Source organism: Cydia strobilella, chromosome 1 (genome assembly GCF_947568885.1).
Source record: "Cydia strobilella chromosome 1, ilCydStro3.1, whole genome shotgun sequence".
Lineage (NCBI taxonomy): Eukaryota > Metazoa > Arthropoda > Insecta > Lepidoptera > Tortricidae > Cydia > Cydia strobilella.
In genome coordinates this window covers 14,994,503-15,010,500 of record NC_086041.1, presented here as the reverse complement: position 1 = coordinate 15,010,500, position 15,998 = coordinate 14,994,503, and positions in this window count along the sequence as shown.

Sequence of the window (15,998 nt, the reverse complement as noted above, 5' to 3'; positions counted from 1 at the left end):
GAGCGTGTATGAAGAATGTTATAAAAGTGAAGGAAGCGAAAGAGGTCTGAATCTGAATCTAATCTGATTACAGTGTGTTCGTACCATGGCATCTAGATATTTTCTACTAGCACTAGCACTTAGCTTGTGTCAAGGCACTGCTGCTACTTACCTTTAAATTTTGTTTCTTCAATTCAAAACTTGATTAAAAGTATTAAAATACTGACTACAGTACCTTGGTCCCTAAAAGATGAAGCCGATTAAGTACATATTAAGACTATTAAGAGAAAAGTGGACGACCGCTTCTCTATACAAATGTAGTCCCCATTTTCTACTATTTTCTTAATATTCATATGACCATCAGTACGAACACTTCAACATTATCGACCGATACAATATATATATCCTATCTATTTTTTTTATTATACTAAATACGTAATTTCTTCATATTATTTTTAAAAAGAAAATGTTGGTAATCCCTGGCCACCTCGGCGTTTAGCAGAGTGGCGACGACACGATGACGCGGCGCTTCACACACCTCTCCTCGTGTTCCAGGTTGCTCGTGACCGCCTCCCGCCGCCTACTGAATGCCGGCTCTACTCACGCCTACTAACGGTGCCCACTGTTCCCAGCAGTTCTACCGGCTAACTGAAACTACTGCTGTCAACAAACTATATAATTGAACATCAACGGTTGTGGGTTGCTGGGTAGGATAATGAAAATAGGTACGACGCGTAGTATAGTTAATGGTAGTTTGGGTTTTTAGTTTCAATTATCTATTACTACTACTTATATTAACAATATTTCAAAAACACTATAATCATTTATTTTCACGTCACAATAAATAAAACAGTAAATTAAAATAAATAAAACAATAAATAAAACAGTATTTCAAATAGTTGTATATGTGATAATTTATGAAAAGGCAAGTTCTAGTAATGGATAAAATATATTTAAAAACGTATGTACCCGGTATATTTGTTACTAGTAGTAGGTACGTTAGCAACGAATTTACCTACCAAATATTTATTTGTTTATTAAATCATTTATTCATTTGCAAGAATGTAGTACACAAAACAAGTTCTTTCAATTTAAAGATGTCCAATACATTCTGCTTAACAAAGCATGCAAAGAAGGCTTAGACTAAACTTAGTTAAATGACATATATTTTTAAGTGCCTAAGGAGATAATATTATTACGCATATGTCAATTATCAGAATTCCAGAAAGACTAGTATTGTAAAATAAAGTAACATTATATAATTCAATTAGTAGAATGTCAAATTTAGAATCATATATAATAATAGAAATATTCATTCAATAATTAATTTGCATTATAATCAAAATCGAAATATTCATTAAGGCTGTAGAAACAATTTTGTTGAAGCCATTTTGTCACTTTTTTCTTAAAGATATTGAGGCAGTCTTCTTTGAATTCAGATGGCAGTTTGTTATAAATTTTGATGCACATATAATATACATGTTTTTGGCTACATACTAGGCGGTAAAATGGTGCTGCAAGTTTAAATTTATATCTGTTGGGACGATTTGAGACCTGAGATTGTAATTTAAATAGTTGGGTATTTTGTTTAACGAAGATACATACTTCCCTGATGTATATGCAAGCTAAGGGCAGAATGCGTAATGTTTTAAAGTGGTGCCTACAGCTTTCTCTGTGTCCACTGCCACAAATGGCACGGATGCATTTCTTTTGAGCTTTAAAAGCATCATAGACTTCGGTCGAGTTTCCCCAGATTATTAATCCATAGGTAAGGCTCGAGTAGACGTAGCCATAATATGCGGTGATAGCTGCTTTACGTGAAACAATCTGTTTTAAGCGCTTTAATGCATAAACGAACCGGTGTAGCTTGTCACAGACGTATTTTACATGTGATTTATAAGTTAACACGTTTTCTAGCCGTATTCCGAGAAACGTTGTGATATCGACTTCTTCTATCTTTTCTTGCATAAATTCAGTGTTGAGTGGAGCATAATTAGACTTCTGCGTTTTAAATTGAACAATTTTGGTCTTCGTTAAGTTTATCTTTAGATTATTTTTAGACAGCCATTGGTGCAATTTCGTCAGAGTAGAGTTAATCTTATCCTCAAGTGATTTACTTGGGTTGGCTCTAATTATTACCGACGTATCATCAGCGAACAATATGTATTTGTCAGATGAGACACTGGGCAAGTCGTTAATGTAAAGCAGAAAGAGAAGCGGACCTAGAACGCTTCCCTGTGGGACCCCATTAACGTTTTGCCGGTAGGACGATCCTTGTCTTTAAGGTTGGAACTTTTTCATTATCGGTCATACTTGGAATTTCTACACATTGACTTCTATTACTAGCTTTAGCAATAACAAAACTTTGTCGAACGGAATTATCATTAGGTATTTAAATAAATAATTTATAATTTTCAATAAATAAACCGGGCAAGTGCGAGTCGGACTCGCCAACCGAGGTTTCCGTACAAATTGAATTTTTAGTATTTGTTGTTATAGCGGCAACAGAAATACATCATCTGTGAAAATTCGAACTGTCTAGCTAGCACGTGAGATACAGCCTGGTGACAGAAAGACAGACGGACAGTGGAGTCTCAGTAATAGCACAGATTAATAAATAGTATAGTTACTACGTAACAGATACATCATTCCCATACTAAAGCGAAAATACCTACGCTATAATAGCCTACAAAATCTTAATAATAATACCTGCTGCTCAGGACGAGAAGAAATGTACCATAAGTACGCGCACAAAGAGTCGAGACTGCCTTGCTCGCCGTTTGAGTCACGTGCCAACGCGTCATCGTTAAGAATGCGCTAGGGTTGTACTTTTAATTATGTTATTATTGTAATAAAACCAATGTTGCGAATCAAACATATTTTTTATTAGTCAATCAAATATAAAAACAACCTGACTCAAAAAACTCCTTAATTTACAATTTACCTACTTATGTTCAAAGAAATAAATGGTGACAAAATTTATAAAAATAGATTTAAAACACTACTCACCTTTCTTCGTCTCTCGGAAATGAAAAAAACGACAAATTTTCCTTTGTTTTTTGACTTTTACACCTATCTACTGCACATTAATTACGTGATTTCGGCATTTCGAAGCATTGGCGCGGGAAACGTGCGGTGCGAGCGCTCAGGCGGGCGTTCGGCGGCCCTCTGTCGGTTGTATCGTCGACGATACGCCGAGCGGTAGGCATATAGCGCGTGGCCTTGAGCGAGTGAAGGAGGCCTGGTAATAGGGTCCCTTTTTACCTTTTGGGTACCGTTCTAGAAAATTCCGGTTTTTAATGACACGAGAATCTACATCAAGTTATTTTTAACATAAATTATGATAAATGAAATAATTAAAAGTTTTGCAAAAACAAAGCTCCTGTTGACTAAATCATAAGTGACATGAGGCACTAAACTAATATAAAAAAATATAACCAGTTAAACCTGGAGTTACCATTATTAGGGCCAGTTGCACCATTCTCTAACCCGGGGTTAACCGGTTGAACCTGTAGTTACCATGGTTACCAGTACAATTTGACACTGGGTTAACGGTTAACCCCGGGTTTGTGGCTAACCCTGGATGGTGCAAGTGGTGTTAGAGGATTAATTTAATAAAAAAAAATCTGATGTGAACACATTATGAATGACATTATATGATGAAAACACATTATTTGGCCTCAGCCACTGTCAGGGCTTGGCCATTTTTTTTACCTAATGACAATCGAATAAGCCTCTAGGAAGTCTAGGATTAAACAGTTTGTCGTTATACTACTATCTAAGCGCCACTTGCACCGTCCCACTAACTGGGGGTTAACCGGTTAAACCGTTAATCCAATGTCAAATTGTGGTGGTAACCATGGTAACTCCAGGTTTAACCGGTTAACCCCGGGTTAGTGGGACGGAGTAAGGGCCACTTGCTTCATTCAAGGAGTTACCATAGTTACCAGTACAATTTGACACTGGGTTAACGGTTTAACCGGTTAACCCCGAGTTAGTGGGATGGTACATGTGGCGCTAAGTGACCCAAGTACCTATAGGTACTAAAAACCCCTTTCAGCACGAGAATTAATCTTGGGTCTTTAAAATATATTTGCCTTTTACGATGCGTTTAAGCCATATAGAAAGCTAATAAAATACAAAAAATTCGTCCCCCCTTAAAATCTAGACAAAACCACCCCGCACGATTGTATCATTTCGTCATGACCCCTACAAATTAATTGTATATTTTTCGGCAGTTTTTTATTTAAAAAATTGTTTACGTTTCTCACATTATTATTATGTCGTATGGCTTTTATTCCTGATTTTAATTTATAATTTATATTAGTTATATACACAGAACGAAAATATTTACAATTTAATATCTAAATTAGCATCATGCATGAAGTTTATATTTGAACGAAATATGTTTTATTCGGATGTTTGTTACCGTTATATCATGTTACAAATGCATTTCCGTTTTTAAATTACCATTTAATTACTTAAAATTATAAATAAAAAGTACAAAAATTTGCCCGCGAAAAGCTAGTGAGCGAAACGCTCGAAACGCTACGTGACGTCACGCGTTCGACAGATTAGTGTCATTAGTAGCAAACGTCAGTTGGGCTGCCCAACGTGTGACATCACGCTCTGTCGAATTCGCGCCAAAAATTATGAGCGTTTCAACCGCTCAGAAATTTTCAACATTTTAAATATTTTTTAATAAAATAATGTTAAGGTTTACAAAAGTATTTTTATCATTTTCGGTATTCCAACGATATAAATTATGAATCCAAAAATAAAAATAAATTCATGCATGGAGCTAATTGTAAGTGCTAACAAGTCCTGCATGCTGTCGGCAAAACGCCTTCTAGGACATTTTCCTATGATGTGAGGGATTGTTTGAGTTGGCTCCCCACAGTCACAGGCTGGTGTCTACGAGATTCCCCATCTGTGAAGGTTATGGTTACATCGGCTTACTCCCGTTCGGATGCGGTTTATAGTGACCCAGATCTTACGGAGGTCCCTGAAGCCAGTCGGCAGTTTAGTGGGGTCTATGTGGGAGTCACCGTCCTGTGCTTGCCACTGCTTTCTCCATTCCACGGAGACATTGAATGGCTCTTGGTCCTGTAGCTGGTGGTCAGACCAAATAGGTTTGCGAGATGGTAGGCGCGCCTGTGGTAGATGGTTCAGCGCTTCTCTAATTGGTAAAGCATGCGTAGATGCTTTGTCCCATTCCCGCGCAGTAGCCTGAGTTCTCCTGATGTCCGGGGGGGCAATGTGTGATAACACGGGGAGCCAACTGATGGGGGTAGGTAGCAAGCTGCCAGATATCGTTCGCATCACTCGGTTCAGCTGAACGTCTACCTAGTAAAGTACCGTCTTATTTAGTAAGAGTTAAGAGTTGAGCTTATGCAAGAAAAATGCTACAATTTTGTGGGACTTAGAAGTGTTTTCATTATAAAAAAAGACTTAGAACTTACAAAGATATTATAGTGCAAAGTGAAGAAACAAATACGGTGTCTAAAGTACCGCGGACAACGAGTATGACTCATCGCTAACCGGCCGGCAAGCGTTCAAATCAGCTGTATCACTGTGCGCCCCCGTACCAAGGAACTCACTCGGTACGGGTCTTGAGATCGATCGCTATGCAACATCTACGCTTAGGCATCGTTATGGAGTGTTACCTGTGATATCGTGGTAAAGGAACAATTGAACTTGTTTGTGTTGGTTTATTTTGAGGATTTTAGACAATAATAAACAAAATATAGTGCAAAATGTCGTCTCATAAAAATATTAAAGGTGCTTTGACATGCATTAAATGCAGTAAAATAGTTACCAGACCAAAGGAATGTCTAATATGTTCTACTTGTAAACATACATTTGGCTTGGACTGTGCCGTTGTAAGTATAAAACGATTTAATTTAATGACTAAGGAGAATAAGTCTAACTGGACATGTAGAACGTGCTTAGAAAATAGAGGAAAAATAGACCCACAATCACGTCTTATACAAAATAATACACCGGAGACAGAGACACACAAAAATACATTTCAGACTACGAGCCCCACAAAGACTCCTTTAAGAGTTAAAATAACCCGAAGAAAACCGATCAGAATCTCACCTAAACTACAGGCCGACGCATACATGACGACTCCTAGCTCAAGTGAATTTATAACATCGTCTGAGAAAAAATGTAATGAAGAGGACCAGATCGAGAATATTGAGTTACCAAATATGAACACCCCGGATGAAAAACAAAAGGAAAGTTCGGCATCGGGTACTCCAGGTAGTAAGGATGTGGTAAATAATGTTAATACAACGTTGCATTTTTCTCTAAGTAATTTAACAAACAATACACTCGATGAGGACCTGAATTGTTCACCGAGCAGATACGACAGCCCACATTCACCTCGCAACGTGCCTAGCATGAGACAAGAAAATAACTCTGAAATAGGAAGCCTTAAAGGGGAAATCGACCAACTGAACGTACAGCTGTTAAGTGCGCATAGTGAAATTGATAGATTAAACGGCGAAATCTGTAACTTAAAAAAAACTATGGAAGATTATCAAAGAAAAATGAACATGTATAAAACAATGTTTGAGAAAAAAACGCCAAACAAAATTCAAAGAAACTCACGTAGAAAGCGAAAAAATAAATACACACACACTAATGAACAGAATATAATTTCACAATCAATTCCGTCTCCTTCCCCGTTACCAAATAATATAGGTACATGTCATTCAACCCCTGTTTTGGAAGAAAGAACTGGATACGTAGGAGAAGAATGCTTTAGAGACAGCTCCAGTTCAAATGAATCTTCCCAATCGAATAAAGGTAACTTAGGCAAAAAAGCTAAATTAGGGGGTAAATCTGCCAATAGTCAAGGCCAGTTTCCGATTAGCGAAAAACCTTCACCAAAACTTACAGTAAAGATGAATAAGATTAATATATTAAGCAGCAATAAAAAAAATGACCTTCGGAAAATTGCTGTGACTTGCTTTGCAGAAGACTCGCAGTTATGTCATTATTTGTCACCTAATGCAGGAATTAAGGAAATCTTAAAAGACATCCATCTAAAAACAAGTGACTTAACAAAAAATGATTACTGCATTATTTTCATTGGAGAAGAAGACTTTAAATACACCACTAACTTCTATACCTTAATTTCCATAATAAGAGAATCACTGCAAGGGCTACTTCATACAAACTTCATTATATGCGCGCCCACATACAAATGTCGAAACGGTGCTAATCTTTTTAACTGGAGAGTCGAGACTTTTAATAACATGCTTTGGCGAGATATACACACGTATGAATATGCCTATCTCTTGGACTCAAATAAGAATCTGTCATATGACTACGATATGTTTAGGAGACACTCAGGGGACATTAATAACTTCGGAATTAAAAATATATGCATGATATTAAAATAAACCATTGAAGACGTAAAATGGAATAATGAGAAAGTTAATAATACGAACGATACACATAACAAAGATGACAAACGTAATCCGACAAGTTCCAGTAACGATCAAGTCTTGAGTGGAGAAGATAAAGACGAAGAGTTTTTTCGTAAAGAATAGGAAAACGCAATTTCGCGTTTTACACCAGAATATAGCCGGAGTGTTAAACAAATCAAGTGAACTAGAAGTAGCCATTCGGGAATTGGAAGAAAGCAACTCGCCTGTTGATGTAATTTGTCTGACTGAAACATTCATAATTAAAGGGGAAGAAAACTATCTTAATATTCCTGGTTATAACCTTGTGGCTAATTTTTCAAGACAAAATGCGCGTAGAGGAGGAACATGTATACTTTGCAGGGATAGTATAGAATGTGAACCGTTAGATATGATTAAGGATTTGGCAATTGAGAAAGACTTTGAAGTTTGTGGTATTACTGTTAAATCTATAAAAACGAGAATTATTTGTTTGTACAGAACTCCTAACTCAGATTTTCAAACAGGTCTGAAGCAGCTTGAAGTACTCCTTAATAACTTAGAAAACCAGAATTACAATTTAGTTATCGCTGGTGACTTTAATGTTGACTTTTTATCTGACTCAAAAAAGAAAGCTCAATTGTATGATGTATTCACGAATCATAACTTAATGCCTCATATTAATGAAGCTACAAGGCAACATACCTGCATTGATAATATAGTAAGTAATTTCAAAAGTGTTGTAGGCCAAATACATCGACTTAGTCTGTCGGATCACGACACCGCTCAATCTGTTTCTATAAACACGAATAAGGATTTCATTGTTAAAACGTGGTACATAATAAAACGTGCCTTTAGCGACGACAATATGAACAAATTTATAAATTACATTCATAGCCTTAGTTTTAATGAAGTTTTAATGGAAAATGATACTAATGAAGCATTTAATATATTTCATGATATACTAGTACTGTTGTTTGAACAATGTTTTCCTGAATATAAAGTAAAACGATACAAAAAGGTAAATAAGATGTCATGGATTACAAGAGGAATCAAAAAGAGTTGTAAAACCAAACGAAAGCTTAGATATAAATATTACAAGAGCAAAACTGAAGAAAAAAAACTGTACTACAATAATTATTCTAAAATATTAAGAAAATGCTTGCTTGAACTTCAGAAAAATTGTAACGATCAGTATATAAAGCAAGCGCCAAATAAATGTAAGGCGACATGGAATGTTGTAAATAAAAATATAGGTAATTTTAAGACTTCACCACAAATTGATAAGATCTCATTCAATGCAAATTTAATTCGAAATGGAACTGACATTGCTAATGCATTCAATAATTATTTTATAAATTTAACAAATATTGACAGTAATATTACTAATAGTAACAATGCGACGAATGAAAATATATGTGACCTTATTCCTAACAGTGTAAATAGCATGTTTTTAGAACCCACGACCCCTCAGGAGGTATTCAAAACAATAATGTCATTACGCAACACCAGTTCCGTTGGTTATGATAAAGTAAATACGAAAGCTTTAAAAATTGTAGCTAGTCATCTGATGGTACCGTTATGTCACATTATAAATTTATCCTTGGAGCAAGGCGTATTTCCGAACAAATTAAAATTCTCTGTTGTCAAACCACTTCATAAAAAAGGATCAAAAACGGACATGGGCAATTATAGACCTGTCACATTGATACCTGTCATATCTAAGATATTTGAAAAAGTTTTCTATGCTCGATTACAAAAGTTTTTAGATAAGAATAAAATGTTAGCGATAGAACAGAATGGTTTTAGACCAAATAAATCTACAGCCTTAGCCGCTTTTACTTTAATAAAAAAAGTTATAAATAATATTAATAATAAAATGCCAACTGTTGCTCTTTTTCTGGATATGAGCAAGGCATTTGATTTTGTAGATCACAATGTACTGTTAAAAAAGTTGAATTCTTATGGTGTTCGTGGTCCTGCAGAGAATTGGATAAAGTGTTACTTGTCTAACCGTGTACAGGTTACACAAATAACTAAATTGAATGAAGTAACAAATACAATGGAAGATTTTGTTTCTTCAAAAAGGGAAAATAAGTTCGGAGTACCACAGGGCAGTATTTTAGGACCCCTATTGTTTATTATTTATATAAATGATCTGCCTCGTGCAGTCCAACATCCTACTGTTATGTTTGCCGATGACACAACCATCATAGTAGAAAGTCAAAATGTAGGAAATTATAATGATATATTAAATAAAGTTTCGGAGGAAACCGTAGAATGGCTAACAAGAAATAATCTAACTATAAATACTGAGAAAACCAAATATATTTACTTTCGTACCAGGCAGGGAAAAAATCTAAAGCTTAATATAAAATGTAATGGGAAACCGATAGAGAAAGTAGAGTGTCAAAAGTTCTTGGGTCTTTATGTGGATGAGCACTGCGAATGGAAAGAGCAAGTAAAGGCAGTCTGCAACAAAATTAATAAATTTGTATTTGCAATAAAAAAAATTAGACTAGTAACATCACATAAAACTGCCCTGTTAGTATATTATGGACACGTGTGTTCTGCTCTCAGATATGGAATTGTATTGTGGGGCAACTCATCTGACATATCGAAGGTTTTCATAGCTCAAAAGCGCTGCATAAGAGCGATATTCGGTTTAAAACCTCTAGACTCGTGTAGACCTATATTTAAAGAACACAGAATTTTAACGCTCACCTGTCTATACATTCTGGAGGCATGTACTTTTGTAAAGAAACACATGGATCTGTTTCTGATTAAAGACAATAATAATAAACGAACAATTACACAAAAACCTTTGAACATGCCAGCAGCAAATTTGAGTCTATTTAAAAAGAACTCCTATTATATGCTAAGCAAAATTTATAATACTGTGCCGAAACCTATTACTAGTTTAGTTGGACACAAATTTTATACAAATCTTAAGACATGGTTAATTGAAGAATGTTACTATTCATTAAATGATTTCTTTAATAATAATAATTCTTAGCAATTGACATATTTATTACATAATCTGACATTTAGTATTAATTAATACCTTATTTTTAAAATTCATATAGATTTAGATTTCAAAATAGCCAAATTGTTAATGATTTAAATTCTGTTTTTCTTGCTCTCAACTCTTAGATATGTTAATTGTAGATAACTTGTGTACATCATATTGCATGTTGTGAGAGATTTTAGATTTAGGTGTATATTTTGCATGCTGCAATTCAGCTAAATGTGTGATACTTTTTTGATTTATAATGTTTAAGACCTTTTTGTTAACCGCATTTAACGCAAATAAAGAGCTTACTACTACTTACTACCTTACTGGTGTGCGCGCTGCGGTGGTAATTGGTCAAAATCTACCTCCTCGCGGTCCACCCCGCGCAACGGCTTCACCCTGAAGACGGCTAAAAGATTCAGACTCTTCCTGGCAAGCTGGATCTGCTCCCTCTGAGCCTCCCAGATATTCCTGTGTTCGATACTCCCGAGATAAAATAAAATACGTTTCTCACATGTTTTACATGAAACAAATCAAATGGTTGGATGATGAAACCAAATGAAGTGAGTCTAGAATTTGCGCACAAATTTATGGTTTAATCCTAGTAATATGCTAATTACAGCTGAACAGCTTCTTTTGAGTGCTCTGCCACGACTGTCAACTTTTAGAGGTCAGAGATACAAAATAAGCTCTAAACTGGGGGTCAGTCTGAATTACATCGCCACTTTTTTATGAACTGGCCCCATCATCATTTCTATTTATTATTTATTTTATTATTAAATTAGTTACACGTCATTACAGTATTACTAAGGCACTGCGAACTATAAAACACACGAGCATGTCCTTGCTTGACCCTCACTCCACAGGTTCCTGACCCCAAAACATAGCCAGTGAATAACAATCAAACGCACGATCGATCCATATCGTTCTGAAATGGCAAACTTGAATACTATCAAAGCTAGAATTTTTCAAATTCCAACGCACGATTGTATTAGTCTGTGCTGTAAGGGTAAAAAATAAAGGTTCTAATATGATTTTTCTAAAGTTGATCTTTAGAACTTTAAAGATTTCGTACAAAATATTCCCTTACTTGTTTACTACAAAAATTCCGATGACGAAAGCGGCACAGTCATAACATAGTTAGTAATAATTATTATCAATTGATTTTCGTATTTGAATAATAATTGCCATGAGTGTTTGATACGGCATTAGCCAGTATTGTCAATACACTTGTCAATATTTACTCTTGCTATCGGGCGACGCTCTGCGCGCGCGCTGCTCGCCTGTCAGGTGGCGGGGCCCTGGTTTTTTACCTGTACTAGTAGGTATGTACAATTGTACAGTGCAGATGCAACAATGAATATTCAAATTTTATTTCGAATTAATTACCTGATATTCGCTTCACACATCGCTGTATATAAATAAATCGGCAACTTATTTATTATATTATTATTTAAACCTTATTGCACAGTAAAAATATACAGTGGCAAAAGGCGGACTTATTGGATACACGGCATTCTCTACTAGTCAACCTTTAGGCCAAACAGAGAAGCAAAGTTGGTGCGGGCTATGTAAAGAACATTAAAACTAGATGATTTAACCTTTTGATGATGAATGACGGATATATCGGCAGCGCAGGTCCAACGCCAAAGACTGAATAATCCGTCACAGACCACAGAGCAACATAGACCTACGTACGTGCATGTGCATAAAGTTCAATTTCAGTTTTGACTCTTCCAAGTGACAGCTTTTGTGTTTGACACGGCGTCGAAAAGGTTAAATTAATAGGCACAAATAACATATAAATGTAATATGAAGATAAAATAAGTATATACAACAATAATATATATGTATATGTATATAATAGGTATATACCAATAAATAAATATATATATATGCCTGCTACTAAATTTACTATGAAGACAATCGTGAGACATTTCAAAAAGATACTTGCGCAGCTTGCGCTTGACCGTCAACTTAGTCTCGGCTTGTCGTATGCTGAGAGGCAAATCATTCCAGAGACGGGTGGCTTGCACGGTGAATGAATTGGTCGTAGCACTAGAACGGTGATGCGGGATAGCTAATACAAGTTTACGAGCGGTGCGAAGTTCGCATCCTGGTCGAACAGTTACAAATTAAAATTTAGATCGCATGTATTCTGGCGCCATTGGGTCAAATAGAATGCAGAACAGGGTGCATAAACTTTTGAGACTTCTGCGCTCACGAATGCGAAGCCAGTTGAGTTGTCGGCGAAAGGCGGATACGTGGTCATACTTGCGAAGGCCATAACCTACCTACCACAGTTGTTCAATACTCGGTCGAGCTTGTCCAATAATCCTTGCGTCACATTAGTGCAGCACACATCACAATAATCAATGACAGGTAACACCAGAGCTTGAATAAGGAGACTTTTGGTAGAAATCGGTAGAAAATGTTTAAACCTATACAGTAATCGCAAGGTATACGTAACTCTTCGACACACATCGGACACTTGGGCTTCCCAGGTCAGGCCACAATAATCAAACAGCAATCCTAAGTGAAAAAGGGATGACAATGTTTTCGAAGAGAATCGGTGCAACATTCGTGAAATCGGTTTTTAAGATCAGGCGTGGATTACCGATAATGATAGCCTGACACTTGGAAGGATTCACAGCTATTCCGAAGTCTTTGAACCAAGATGAGATGCGATTGAGGTCATCATTCAATCTCGAGATAGCCTCGTCCACGTCATCAAGCCTCGACTGGGTGTAAAGTTGTAGGTCATCGGTATATAAATGGTAGGAGCACAGCTCGGACGGCCTGGCGGCGTCCCTGCAGGTAGGATGCAAACCACTCTGCCACTGACGACGAGATCTTTAGGTGATTAAGTGAATCAAGGAGATCGTGATTTACTGCGTTGAATGCGTTCTAGAAGTCAATCATGACCAAGACAGTAACTAGTGAAGATTCAATGCAAACCTCACATTTTAACGACCTTTAGCAGCGCAGTGGTGGTACTGTGACCAGGGCGGAAACCTGACTGTAGCGGTGAGAGGAGATGGTTGGAAAAGATGTGGGCAGACAGTTGTTTATGAACAACAGCCTCGAGGACCTTTGATAGGAACGGAAGGATAGAAATTGGGCGGAACTCTTTAAGTGGGACTAGGGGTTTTCGGGAGAGGGATAATACCCGAAGACAATGAAAAATTTATCGCAATAAGACTATCTTTCTCTATCAAAGAGTGTCAGGCCCTTGACTTAATCCGATACTTCAAATTTTCATTCTAAAATTAACCTCCCAATGAACTATTATCAAATAAGAAATTCGTGCTTCGTAGATGGGGTTGTAGGGCTCCGTACTATACGGTAACTGGTGGCCAAAAGTTGACGTTTGACATTCAAGCACTCCAAAATATATGGCGTAGTGGGTATCTATTTCAGCTATTTGTCCTGTTTACAGTTAGCTGCTCCTGTGCTAACTAACAATCAAAAGATTAGAAATATATTCACAGAATTTAGGACTCATAATTTTATAATAATAATGAATTATTATAAAATTGTTTGACCGCGTTATAAGTGATAGTGACCGAATAGTACCTAACCTATGCGTACCTTGTCGTTGTTTGCTTAAGATACGATAACTTTCTCGATACCATATCGCAAACAGCGCACACCTTGATCGATATAATGTTTTAAATTTGAGATTCATTTGAATAAATAACGCCTCTCTGGAAATACTTATCCCTTCGTGTATAGACTGTTAGGCGTATGTTAATTTTAAGTCTCTTTTTTGTCTATTAAGCTTATAAATTATAAGCTTTTAAGTTTTAATATACATACAGCGTCTACTAATATTTGATACGACCACATATTTAAAGAGTAGCTTAAATACCAGTGGCTCTGTGAGCTGTAAACCTGGCGAACCCCCGACCCCCATGGCTTCGCCATTTTGAATATTGCCCGCCCGCTTGTTTCTAAAATACACGAATTTCTCAAAAAAAAAAATATTTTGTTTATTTTAAGAAATTTCTTTATACCGTGTTTGGTAAAACATCTTTTTTGGCGTTTCAGAAGGCGGGCAAAGATATCCGGAGTTTTCGCCAACATTGCCCAAATGCCCACGTCAATTTGGTGCTGAAATAAAGCTCGTATGATGATGATGTCAAAGGAGCACAAAACGTATTTGGGCAATCCTACCATCATCATCTTCCTCGCGTTGTCCTGGCATTTTGCCACGGCTCATGGGAGCCTAGGGTCACATTAGCAACTAATCCCAGGAATTGGCGTGGGCACTAGTATACGAAAGCGACTGCCATCTGACATCTGACCTTCCAACCCTCTGGGTTAGGTGCTAAACTAGGCCTTATTGGGATTAGTCCGGTTCCCCCACTATGTTTTCCTTCACCGTAAAGCAACTGGTAAATATCAAAGGATATTTCGTACATAAGTTTCGAAAAACTCGTTGGTGCGAGCCGGGGTTGAAACCCGCGACCTCCGGATTGCAAGTCGCACGCTCTTACTGATAGGCCATCAGCGCTCATTTACGTTGCATGTCCGTCTTTGGGTCACAAACTTACCTATGTGTACCAAATTTCTACTTAATTGGTCCAATAGTTTTGGAGAAAATGGGCTGTGACAGACGGACAGACATACATGCACAGACGCGCGAGTGATCCTATAAGGGTCCCGTTTTTTTCCTTTTGAGGTACAGAACCCTAAATATGTCGCTGGTCGTTTTATACTTCTCATATGTAGAGTACGCAAAGCGATTTTTTCAGTATCACGATTCGATGACTAGGCTCTAACAGTCCTCATTACGCAGAAAAAATAGGTCACCGTTGGGACTCTTCTAGCTGTATTTGGTTGTGCTGTCAAGTATTTGTTTGACAGATAACCTATCGAGCGAGGTGCGTAGGAGCGTTCTATTTCAGCGCGCCAGTGCACCTACAGGCGCGGCGACGTTGGTACTTACGCCGTTTGGGTCGGTCGGCGCCGCGCACGCGTATCGGTCATACAATCGAAATAAAGAAATAATATTGCATTAGGATTGGACCCAAATTATTTTAAAATGTGGTGACTTGTGGTAGCGGATGAAGACACTGGTCATGGATCTTAGTCAGGTAATAATGTAAAGTTTTTGAGTTATATACTGATTCAGGGTCAGTTTTTTGGTATGTAACCATCGCATTGGATTAGAATACAGTAAAGTTAATTCACAATAAAAATACGTGAAAAATATTTAATGCACGAAACTGATAAATAGATAGTACCTAAATCGTATTGGTTCCGACCTCCACCAAAGTTTTAGAGATAAAACGAATTTGTAGTGCCCGTTCTGAACATAATTACATTTAAGTTATCTTTTGTACCAATGCGACATAGAAAAGACAACACTGCTTAAATAACTAGACAGGTAAATAAAAGGGAGATTATAAAATTACATTTGAGTAATTTTTTGTATCAATATGATATAAAAAAGCAACACTAAATAAATAGGTAAATATGTAATTGAAAAGGGAGTTTTTATTTATTTAGTGTCATTTCTACTCTGAATAATATACATCATCATCATCAGTCATCTTAAGCCTAAAAAGGGGTCAAACTTGGAA